The 13322-nt window shown below is 38.1% G+C and overlaps 1 long non-coding RNA gene across 1 annotated transcript in view; it reads right to left on the bottom strand.

Annotated features, from left to right (window-relative positions):
- Positions 1–13322, bottom strand: part of LOC141571586 (uncharacterized) — a 121378-nt gene that overhangs the window by 57560 nt on the left and 50496 nt on the right. The window lies entirely within an intron of this gene.

The raw sequence follows: 13322 nt of genomic DNA, 5'->3' as shown, positions 1-13322 counted from the left end.
GAGAAAGCAGCTAACATCCCCTTTCACAGATGATGAAACAAAGGCTCAGAAAAGTATTGATTTACCCAAGGGTACTCTCCAAATCCCAGTCACTTTCAACTATATCTTAAAGCCTTTTATGTTCTCTTATTTTTAACTCCAGGTATTTCTATTGCTTGCAAAGTAAACTCTGATATGGGCAATAATAATTCAAAAACTTTATAAGTAATATCAATAAAATTAACTAAAATTAAGTAAGTTCATAATTACTTATCCTTTCTTGCCTACTGAGTCTTATGCATAGAATTGTCATTCAAAGCAAAATTATTAGCACGACCATAAAACACAAGTGTAGCCTCTAACTAGGTATCTCTTCAGATTTTTAGTTTGTGTCCTAACATTTACATACAGTCCTGATATATAAGGCATGTCAATAATGTAGCAAGACAGCTGTTGTGGGCTGAACTGTGTCCTTGCAAAAATTCATGTTGAAGTCCTAACACCCAAGTACCTCAGAATATGACAATATTTGGAGACAGGTTCTTTAGAGAGCAAATTAAATTAAAATGTGGTTACTAGAGTGAGCCCTAATCCAATATGGCTAGTATCCTTATAAGAGGAAATTTGGATTTTTTTGGTCAAGATGGGGGAGTAGGTAAACGCTATGCTCACCTCCTCTTAAGACTAAATCAATTATAACTAAACCACAGAATAACCATTATTGAGAATTGCCTGAAGTCTAGCTGAACCAAAGTCCTACAACTAAGGACATACACAAGAAGCCACCTTGAGACTAGTAGGAAGGTTGGAGAAGTGGAACGGGCTGGTTTCACACACATGTGTGACCATTAAAACTCAAAAATGATATCTCAGCTGTGGAGGTCCCCCCCAGAGAAGCAAGAAGTCCCAGCCCCTCCCCAACCCAGGGTTTCATGGCCAGGAAGAGAAGTCCCCATAACTTCTGGCTGTGAAAACCAGCAGAGATTATAGCTGAGTGAGACAGAGGGTGGCTATAGTCCCAAGCGCTCCTCTTAAAGGGACCATGCATGGACTTACTCATCGACACTCACTTGGACTCACTAGCTCTGAGCTGCAGCACTGGGGCAGCAGCTTGAAAGGTGCCAGGGACATATGGGGAGAAACTGAATTGTCTAGCTTCAGGTTGAGGACCAGACGTTGGAGCTTGCAGAAGCCATTGTTTCTCTGTTGAGCACTCCCACTCCCTGCGTGCAGATGCAGGCAGAGGCCATATCTGAGTCTCCATCAAACTGGCTAATACCTTTTGTCTGCCCCACCTGACTGATTCCCTGAGACCACACAACACCCAACTTTTCAGGTACACCCAAGCCCCTTCCAGTGGCTTTTCCATAAATATGGCCTGCCTTAGCTCATGCTGAGGACCTTCCTAAAATCTCTGAAAGGTTCAAAAGACCCAAACAAGCATCATCTGGCTTCAGCACGTCCTGTACCTCTGGCTGAACAGCCCTGTGCCCAGCAGCAGTGACAGCTAGCCTTGATTCACAGCTTGGACTCTTAAGGCACCTTCAAGCACAGCACAGGTGGCAGTCATCTCTGGATTGCTTTGAGGCCCATGCCAGGTGGCCACATGTGGGGCACAGAATGTGACTGAACTTGGCAAGCAGTGGGTCCCCTCCCAGGAGGCCCTGGGGCTTGCAGGCCCAGTGGCCAGCTTCGGACTAGGCTGGAGCATCACCTGGCCACCTTCAAGTATGACACACACAAAGGGCAGAGTAGGCAGGCACCAGAGCCCCACTAAAGCAAACCCAGGTCTGTAGGGTCAGACCCTGCCCAACAGTTCCTTCACTGTAATCACAGCCAGTCCTCACAAACAATGACCCTGAGGGTCAATCCCACCTACTGACATGAAAACAGCAATCAAGTCTCAACTACAACAGGAGGGTACACAAGACCCACACAAGGGACACACCTGGAGCACCCAGCTCTAGAGACCAGGGAGGCTACACCACTCGGCCCCACAGAATACCTACTATATAAGGCTACTCTACTAAGACCAGGAGGCATAGCAGCCCCACATAGAAGCAAACACAGGGAGTAAGGCAAAATGGGGAGACAAAGAAACATTTCCCAAATAAAGGAACAGAACGAAGCTCCAGAAAAAGAACTAAACAAAATGGAGCCAAGCAAGCTGCCAGACACAGAGCTCCAAATGCTGGTTATAAAGATGCTCAATGATCTCAGGGAGAACTTCAAGAAAGAGATAGAAAACATAAAAAAGAAACAGTCAAAAATAAATAACACAGTAACAGAAATAAAGAATACATTACAGGGAATCGACAGTAGACTAGAAGAAGCAGACGATCTAATCAGTGATTTAGAAGATAAGACAGCAGAAAACATCCAATTAGAACAGCAAAAAGAAAAAAGAATCCAAAAAACAAAGAACTTTTAAGGGGCCTCTTGGACAACATCAAGTGTACCAACATTCGCATCATAGGGGTACCAGAAGGAGAAGAAAGAGAGCAAGGAATTGAAAACCTATATGAAGAAATAATGATGAAAACTTCCCTAACCTGGCGAAGGAAATACACATACAATTCCAGAAAGCGCAGAGTCCCAAACAAAATGAACTCAAAGAGGCCCACACCAAGACACATCAGAATTAAAATGCCAAAGCTTAAATACAAAGAGAGAATCTCAAAAGCAGCAATAGAAAAGCAGTTAGTTACCTACAAGAGAGCTCCCATTATACTGTCAGCTGATTTCTCAATAGAAACTCTGCCGGTCAGAAGGGATGGGCAGGAAATATTCAAAGTGATGAAAAGCAAGGACCTACAGCTAAGGGTACTTTACCCAGCAAGGCTATCATTTAAAATTGAAGGAGAGATAAAGAGCTTCCCATGCAATAAAAAGCTAAAGGAGTTTACCACCAAACCAGTATCACAAGGAATCTTAGAGGGACATCCTTAAGACTATATATACATCCTTAAGAGTGTATATATACATATATATATATATATATATATATATATATATATATATATATATATAGACTATGTATATACGTATATATATGTGTGTATATATACACATACATATAAAATATGAATGATATTTTATATACACATATATATAAAATATGAATAATAAAATGACAACAACTGTATATCTATCAACAATTACTTTAACTGTAAATGGATTAAATGCTCTATTCAAAGGATAGGGTGGCTGCCTACAAAAGATTCACTTCAGATCCAAAGGCACATACAGACTGAATGTAAAGGGATGGCAGAAAGATATTTCATGAAAATGTAAACAAACAAAAAATCTGTGGTAGCAATACTTATACCAGTCAAAACAGACTTTAAAACATTGGGTATAACAAGTAACAAAGAAGGACCCAGTAATCTCACTTCTGGGTAATTTTCCAAAGAAACGCGGAACACTACGTGTTCATCATCTATATGTTCATTGCAGCATTGTTTACAATGACCAAGATGTGGAGGCAGCCTGGGTGTCCGTCAATGGATGAATGGTAAAGAGTAGGTGGTACATATACATAACAGAATATTGCTTGGCCATGGAAGGAATAGGTTCTTACCATGTGTGGCAGCACCGATGGACCTGTGGGTATTGTGCTGAGTAAAGTATGTCAGACAGCAAAGGAAAGATACAATGTGATATCACTTATATGTGGGATCTAAAGAACAAAACAAACAAACAAAACAGAAAGAAACTCATAAATAGAGAGAACACTTTGATGGTTGCCAGACAGGAGGGGGGTTGGAAATGGGTGGAAAAGGAGAAAGGATTAAGAAGTACAAATTGGTTGTCACAGGATAGTCATAGGGATGTAAAGTAAAGCACAGGGAATATAGTCAATAATATAGTAATAACTATGGATAGTGCCAAGTGAGTACTAGACTAGTCAGGGGGATCATTTCTTAAATTATATACATATCTAACCAATATACTGTATACCTGAAATCAATATAAAATAATATTGAATGTCAATTTTAATTGAAAAATTATAAAAGGGGGGAACAGGTGAAGGGGAATAAGAGGTCCAAATTTCCAGGTATAAAACAAATAAGTCATGGGGATGTAATGGACAGCATAGGGAACATAGTCAGTTATATTGTATTAGCGTGGTACGGTGTCACATGGTTGCTGGGCTTAATGGTGATTACATCTTTAGGTATATAAATGTTGAAAAACTATCATGTATACCTGAAGCTAATATAATATTGTACGTTAGCATTATTTTAATAAAAATCTTATAAAAGTAAAAAAGAGGAAATCTGGACACTGAAACACAGAGGGAAGATCATGTGAAGACATAGGGAGAAGACAGTCATCTACTAGCCAAAGAGAAAGACCTCAGCAGAAAGCAACCTGCAAATGTGGATCTCAGACTTCCAGCGTCCAGAACTGTGAGAAAATAAATTCCTGTCGTTTAAGCTACCTGGTCTCTAGTACTTTGTTATCGCAGCTCTAGCAAACTAATACAATTGCTAACTAAGACTTAGTTGCTTATACAGATTAATGATGTAACTGACTTTTAGTACAATATATGGATATTAAAATGCCATTGACCTCAATTTAAAAAAAAATATGAGTATATATATATATATATATATATGTGTATATATATATATATATATATATATATATATATATATATATCACAGATATATGTTTATTATGTTTTGAACAGAGGCATTACTCATCAGGCAAGCATAATTAATGCATAAATACTCACATGCAAGTTAAAGTGACACACACACAATGACAATGTTATACACTGGATGGGCATTCAGATTTTCAGGAGATCAATTCTAGATGAGAGCAAGAGAAGATTTATGCTTAGTATTAAGAATGGATAAGGTTTGATATAAGTAGTGAAGGAACAGTATAAGGAAGAGGTTATGAAAGTGAAAAATCATAGAGGACATCAAACAGACCAATTTAGCTGGAACAGAAGAAGTAAGGAAACAAGTCAATTTGGTTTCCGGAAAGAGAGAACTGAAAGAGTGTGGGATAATCTCCTGGTGAGGGGAGGGTGTGAGGATGAGCTCAGTGTCTCCACTTGCCTCAACTCAGAAGCCAGTCTATTACCTCATCTACAAGGACAACCTGCTGGTGGCCTAATGCTCCATCCCATGGCTACCTTATACATTTATTGAATCCTTTTCCAGAAATACCCAGGGAAGCAGATGCTTCTATCTATGGCAATGGCTCCCAGAATCACATGGGCAGCTTTATTCATGTTTCCCATCCTACATGGAGTCAAACAGAATCTCTAGGGCAGTGTGCTCAACCGTGGCTGCACATTATAATCACTTAGAAAGCTTTAAAAATAAAAAACCCTGATGCCCAGGCTGTAGTCCAGACCAATTCAACCTGACTTACTGGTGGTAGGAGCCAGGCGTCAGTGTTTTTCTTAAGCGCCCCAGGTGATTGCAAAGTGTAGCTAGTTTGGAGACCCATTGCTGGAGGCAGTAGGGCCTGAGTATCTGTGCTTTTAGTAGACTTCCCAAGTGATTCTTCCTAGCCAACCCATGAAAAGTATTTGATCCTCAGCATTGAGGCATCTATCTTCTGTTCCTCAGTTAGCTTTCTCTAAAGCCTAAGAAAAAAACAAACATGTCACCTCTTATTTTCTTCTCTTTCCTACCATGAATCTCTCCTTATTTAGCTAAACTTACTTCCCAATATGGCAAGATAAAAAGGGGGTGTGTTACACAGAACATACGACACTAGTAACTTTTAAATTAGATTTGACATCAAAGCCCTTTAGTAGCTGTAGTATGAAGCAGTGAATTAAGGAAATAGAGTATTGAAAACTAAGATAGATATGGGCCAGATTGTGGAGGGACCAGTTTTTCAGTTACAAAGCCAATGGCCTTGAAAAAAAATAATTCAGCAGAAGATTGACAGGATCAATACTAGATTTTAAGGAAATTATAAAGAAGAGGGCAATGAAACAGAAAAAAAAAATACAAAAGACAGTGTAAGGAGGAACAATTGAACTTGACTGATAGATTAGATGTGTGAGAAAGTTGGGATTTAAAGATGTGATTCTGAGGTTGTAAGCCTGAATAATAGAAAGAAATCACAGAACTGGGAAAATAAAGAGAATTTTCTTGGGGGGAAAGTGGAGAAGGGAAGAGGATTCAATTGGGTTTTAGGCTTGTCTGCGGTAATGTGACATTTAGGAAGTAAGGCCATTATGTCTGTTTCATCTTCATGGCCCCAGTACCTAGCATGGAACTTAACATACAGTGGACACTGATTAAACGAAGCTTGAGTGAGAAAGCAGAAGTGAAACTGGAGGATTGAGAAACATGCCAGGTTAACAAAAGTCAGGGCTACTGGAAGGGTGAGGGTGGGAGTGAAATGCCTGATAGTTAAACTTCTGGTATTATGTCAGAATGAGGCCACACATGCTATCCTCAATTTGGTATCTGAGTTAAAAGCGTTAATCTGATAAGTGTGAACCTTTAAAATATATCATAATTTGTGCGATCCTGTTTGACATTTCTATAATTGTTTATCTGGAAGTGGCCTGAGCCTCTCCTAATATTTGAAAGTCCCCAGGAAAAACCATTGTTAAGGGTATGTGTTAGGGAGCAACTTTTAAATTGTGTTGCTAAGAGATGCTTTAAGAGATCAGTGGAACTCCCTCAGGGACCACTTTAGAAGGGATGGGAGACAAAGGTCTGAGCTGAACCTATGGGCCTGTGGACCTACAACGCCTTTCCTACCTGAACTCCAAGCTTTTATTGGTTGCATTTGTTGGCACAGGATAAGGCTTTATTTGGAAAAATAAAGGTGGCATTTTAATTTTCCCCCTACTAAATAAATTGTGAAACTTATATGCTAAGAAAAAAAGAGAAAACAAATAAGAAGATTCACCATGAAGACAACTGAAGCCGGACAGCCGAAATCGGCAGCAGGGTCATTTTGGCAGGGCACATGTGAGAGATCAAGGAGCCCAGGGAGAATGGAGAGACAGTGTACAGGAAGGTGAGCGACATACTTTGAGCGTGGAGTCTAGATGTTAGTCCATCTTTGTCACTAACTGGCCCTATTGCTTGGGCAGGACCCTTAACCTCTTTGGTCATCAGTTCCCTCATTTGCAAATTAAGGTCATTGGTCTAAATGCCTTCTAACGACCTCCAAAGTCTGGGGCTTCTGCTTAGATTCTGTGAGTCCAGGGAGTTAATGAAGCAGTGTGGGTGACTGACAATGATTTCCAGGCTACACATATTATTCATTATGACCAGAGAAAGTTCATTATTTGCAGGGTATGGAAACCAGAAGGGAGAGGTGAAAGGTTTAGGAGTTTGATATTGGAGTATAGAGTACTTAGATCGAATAATACCTGTTAAATTAATTAAACGAGGAGGCCATTAGACTGAGGTGGCTCTAATGCCGTGGTGGCCTACATAAGCAAACCAAAATCTAGGCCTGTAAATGCCTCAAAGTCATGAAATTGAAACCTAAGGACAACCAATCACAAACAGCTAACCAGGCTTTCAACTACAGCCAATCAATCATTTCCTTATACTTTGCTTCTGCTTTTCTCTATAAAATTTTCTCCCTGAGCTCCTGTCTAGGGAGCATTCCTAACCGCTTCTGGTTTAGTGTGGCTTGATTTAAATCAATTTTTGCTCAAATAAACTCTTAAATTTTAAAACATACCTTAGTTTATCTTTTAACATAGCTAATATTGTCTGTGAATTAAGTACTGATATTGTACTAAGGACCTTACCTGCAATACAGCATTTTATTCTCACAACATCTCTATTGGGTAGGTACAACTGTTATCCTTATTTTAAAGTTGAGGCAAGTGAAGTCTAAGAAATTGTCTTTGTCTAGAGTCACACAATTAATAAGGGATAGAGCAGGGGTTCAAATGTAAGGCATTTAAGTGCATATCTTTATTTTTCCCTATTCATGTAAAGTCTGTATTACATTACAAAGCCCTAAAAAACTGGCATTGTTATCAGCTTAACTCACTTTGTATAACCTAACACAAGCCTTTGGGTAGCGGGTACCTAGTGAATGTCCTTTTATCTTGATGATATTAGTTGTGTGGTACGGACAATATTAGTGCTGGTTAAAGAGAATTTATCTTTGAAATGCAAGTTAATGAACCAAATCTACTATTTTAACAACAGTTCTACCACACTGTTCTCATGCAATTCTACCAGAGGCTCTACTGTTAAAAAGAAACTGTGAAAGAAAGGAAGCATTTTCAGAGAAGCTCAAAAACTTTGACTTCCTCTCTGTCAATTAAGTGGGTGTGTAGGTGGCAGAAATGTCCAAAATATTTCATTTTCTCTTCTTGTTGGCAACTTGTAAAATAGGTATTAAAAATATAATAACATCCTATATTTATAAAACATTTAACAGATTACAGACTACCTTCCTTCATAGATATTATCTCAGTTAATTCTCACAATTCCATGAACATTACTGTCCCCATTTTAGAGATCTCAAAACTGAGGCTTATAAAAGTATAACATTTTGCCCAGTGTTATATAACTAGCAAATGGAACCAAATGTTAATTTTCAGACTCCAAGTCCAGTGTACTTTCCATTATAGTACAATATACTTCACTAAAATGCACATTTTATATCACAGTGAAACATAGAATTGGCTAGTTTCGCCCCCTAGAGGAGGAAATTATATCTTTTCCAAAGATTTGGTTGCTAGTGGTAACAACTTGCAATTACAATATTAATAGTGTGATAGATAGTAATTAAAATTGTGACTAACACTTTAAAAGAGGCAAATAAAAATAAACTCAAACATAAGATTTTTTTTTATAACTTAGGCCTGTGAGAACGGTTACATGCACTTCCTAGTGTATATAGAATTGGGTCATCTATTGATATTTTAATGTTTTGGGGATTGTAAACTTATTCATTATAAATCAGCCCAAGAACATCAATGGTTTATGGGTAAGCCTCTGGTAGTTATGATATTTAAAGAGCTTAATTTGCTTGATCTCAGAGAGAAAGCTTATATACAGCCTGTACTTTAAATCCATCCAGATCTGGGATTTCCTCTAGTTCTACTGCTAACTACCTGTGTGACCTTGATGGAATGCATTAACCTCTGATTCTAAGTTTCCTCAACTTTAAATGATGTGCCCATTCCTATATCACTGATTTGGCTTGAAAATTAAATATGAAAGTATAAACACAGTATGGCAAAGGATCCGCAAGCAAAAAAAAATTTAGTTCTCTTCCTTGAGAGACTTGCAAGTGTTGCTATATCGGGCTTCAAATTACAAAACAAAACAAAACAAAACCTCCCTCCCCCCCCAAAGAAAAACAACAACCCCTTCATCTTTACGTATATCTGACATTAAAGAGAGGATTATTTAGTATTTCTCCTGTACCTCTTCATAGCTGGGAACGTGGTAGGTGCCCAATAAATGTTAGTTGAAATAAACCAAAATCAAATTACCTCGCTTCCTGGGTCTCAAGTGTTTAACGAGAGGGCTACCATAGCCCAAATCTCATCGGCCAGCATTCAATAACACATAAAAGGACGTTGTCCTTGCAGCATCCCTCCTCCGTCTCTAGGCCCTGCTTTTTTGTCATGGTTCATTCCAGCTGAAGGAAAATTTCCCCAAACATGACTGGAGCGATGGGCCGAATCTAACAAGATTAAGCTTAATAGGGATAAATGTAAAGACTTATCCTTCGGTCCAAAAAGAGTCTTGTACAAGTACTAGATGGGGAATATGGGGATTAGCAGCAACATGTGTGAAAAAGACTTAGAGGTTTTAGTTGATATTAAGCTCAATTACTTAATACTCTGCTTTTGCTACCAGGAAAGTTGATGTGAACTGAGCCTGCATTAACTCCTGCCCAAGCCTGGTGATTACCCTCCTGCTCTAGTTCTTTAATATCGGGAAGGCTCGTTACAATTCAGATTACAGTTCCATCCCCCAGAGTTTCTGATTCAGTCTGTCTAGGGTGGGCTTTGAGACTTTACATTTCTAACACGTTCCCAGGTTGGTGCTAACGTTGCTGGTTCTTGCGTCATACCTTAGGAACCACTGCCTTCCTCTAGTCTGCCTGGACAGGAAACACTAGGGCTACTGCTAACAGTATAATAAAAAGGCTGGCAACGTATGAAGGACAAGGAAAGAAAGGAAATGAATAGTTGTTAGGTGCTGTAGGAATATCAGCAAAATCAATAATAATGCCTAACATTTATTGAAGGTTTATTACAGGCTAGAAGTTCTACCAAACATGTCACATAGAATTAGTAATAGTAATAATAGCAATAGTAATCATAATAATAACCACCACCCAGAGAGTATTTACTGTGTGTCAATATTTGTCCTATGTGTTTTACATATTTAACCCATATTTAACAACAATCCTATGAGGTATATACTATTACATACAGTCTCCTCCCCACCTTATCAATGGTTTCTCATTTCCAGGGTTTTAGCTATCTGAGGTCAACCACAGTCAGAAAATATTAAATGGAAAATTCCAGAAATAAACAGTTCATAAGTTTGAAATTTCACACCATTCTGAGTAGCGTGATGGAATCTCACGCCATCCCGCTCCATCCTGCCCGGGATGTGAATCATCCCTTTTCCAACGTACCCACGGTGTACATATAGTAAAACAAGTTATTTTGATAGAGAGAGAGAAAGAGAGAATACATTCACAATACTTGCACTATTTCTATAGCATATGATTATACTTGTTCTATTTTATTATGACTTACTGTTGTTAATCTCTTACGGTGCCTAATTTATAAATTAAACTTTACATAGGTAAGTATGTGTAGGACAAAACCATAGTATAACAGGGTTTGGTACCATCTGTGGTTTAAGGTATCTACTGGGGGTCTTGGAACATATCCCCCACAGATAAGGGGGACTACTAAGCTCATTTTTCAGATGAGGAAACAGCTCACAAGAATCATGGTTGGGATTTGGATCTAGATGTGCTGAAAAAAAAAACAAAAAACTCCTGTGATATCATGAAGCCTGCATGGAGGAATGACTGAAGTAAAAATTGAGTTTAGTTAAAGAAGGGAAGAATGAAGAAAGAAAGATAAAATATTTGATGGTGAGTGAATAAATAGAATTTAGTGTACCTGTGCAATAGAATATGGCTCAGCAATAAAAATGAACTGAACTATTGAAAACAACGTGCCACAATATGAATCTCAAGATAATTACAGTGAGTCAAAGAAGACAAATGAAAAAAAAAAAGATTAGAAAATGCTAACTAATCTACAGTGATTGATATGTCCACTATCTTGACAGTGGTGATGCTTTCAAGAGTGTCTAAATATGTTATCAAACTGTACACGTTAGATATGCACAGTTTCCTTATATGTTATTATAGTGCAATAAAGCTATAAAAAACATATTTGGGTTTAAATATATTAAGTAAAATCCACAAATCCTGTGAAGTAGACCAGTATTATTATTCTACTAATAACTGACTGAAAATTGTACTCGGTATAGGTTCACACCTATAAAACAGGTACTTTAGATAAACTGACAACTTTAGCATATCAAATGTATACACAATATGTCTTACCAATTTTTAAGGAGAAGTATCAGTTAAACAATATCTTAGGTTCTATGAAAACCTAACTCAATGGAAAAATTTATTACTAAATTCTAGCTCATTGAAAAACAATTCGTCCTTAAGAGTTCATGGATTCTAACAATTAAAATAATACTTAAATATAATTACAATGGTAATAGTCATAGTAGTATAAGTAAAACCTTCTTATTAAATTCCCCTTAAAAAATTCCAAGAAAAAAATTTGGCACTTTCCTTCTGAAATAGGATGGTAGATAGGATCATTCCATTTAATAAACAATATTTAAGTTGCCCCCGACATGCCTTTTTGATAACTTTTTTCTTAACTGCTTTTAATAACAAGGATCACATATTTGAAAGTTTGCTTTGCTCAGTGTCATAACTTGGTTTAAAATTCAGTGAATACCCTGGTTTGTCATAGGAGCTCAACAGTAAGCGTAGTAACCAATGCTTTTTAAAGACATTAATTAGGAAAATTACATTAAAATTAATTCACACAGCACATGTGTTTTTAGGACTTGGAAGAAATATGACGACAGTGGGCAAAGATTTCTAATAAAATTTGGAGACATTCCTATAGAACTATTCTTGAAATTTTTCAGGATTACTAATACATGTGTTCGGCTTAGTAGATACATGAAACTCATTTGGCTCAGGAATATAAAACTTCATACACAGCAAAGATGGGTCATACACCCACTACACTTTTAATTTCAAGAGAAAATGTAAGTTGTTCAATTCCCACACTCTATTCCCAGGAAGAATAAAGTAATACAAGTCAAAGATAAACTCAAGGATACAAGTGGGCCTCCGAGATAAGGAGAGAAATGGAGTTTGGAGCAGGAGTAGTGATAGAAGACCAAGTTCCCTAACTCATGAAGATCTATTTTTCTCATCCCTCTGTTACTTAGGGAGTGAAATGGGGAAGAGGTAAAGGTCTAAAAGAGACTGCTCAGACCTGGCTGGTGGGTGGTCCTGAAATAAAAAGGGTGCAAGAATTTAGATCTAGTTGGGAAATCAGGGAGGATTTGTGAGAAAGGCCATAGTGAAATAATGACATGGGTGCATTTGCCATTTCTCTCATATTCCCGAGCACTGGGGGGATAGATGATTGCACAAAAACCTCAAGATTCCAAGACTGGGGTCTTGGCTTTTAAAAACTGACAATCAAGTGGGAAGGAACAAGAGCATATCCTTCTAGGATTAATTACAGAGGTTGTATTAAGAGCCATCCCCCGCCCCCAACAAATCTCTGATGTTTCCCACTGTGGTATAGATAGGTAATCTAGTATATTAAGGAATTACAGAATCATGTTTACATAGCCCTTTCTAGGTTCAATCATACTTTAGATTTCAAATGCACAGGGACACTTTATTTGGTCAAGAATCACTGCAAACTAAGCCTTGTGGAGGAGGATTTCCACAAATGGAGGGTAACCAGGAACAGCCTCCTGGGAATGGGACCTGTGCAGTCGCAGGAACCCTCCTCCTCCAATTTGGTTTAAAGCTCTGCTGTAGCTATCTTGAAATTCTTAGTAAGTTTTGAACAAGGGGCTCTGTATTTTCATTTTGCTTCAGATGTACGATTATGTAGCTGGTTCTGAGTGTAACAATGTAATATCTGGATTGTAGCTCCCTCCCTTTTGGCAAATCTCTTCTGCCTGGGCACCCCACTCCTAGCTGCGATATTTTTGATATTTTCAAAAGAGATCATCATTCAAAGCAGCTGCTATTCCCTGACGAACTAAGTGTTCTATTGT

Source organism: Rhinolophus sinicus, chromosome 17 (assembly GCF_057876585.1).
Source record: "Rhinolophus sinicus isolate RSI-liver-muscle chromosome 17, RSI-T2T, whole genome shotgun sequence".
NCBI lineage: Eukaryota > Metazoa > Chordata > Mammalia > Chiroptera > Rhinolophidae > Rhinolophus > Rhinolophus sinicus.
The sequence above is the reverse complement of the archived record's forward strand: the minus strand, read 5'-3'. Positions and strand labels throughout refer to the sequence as shown.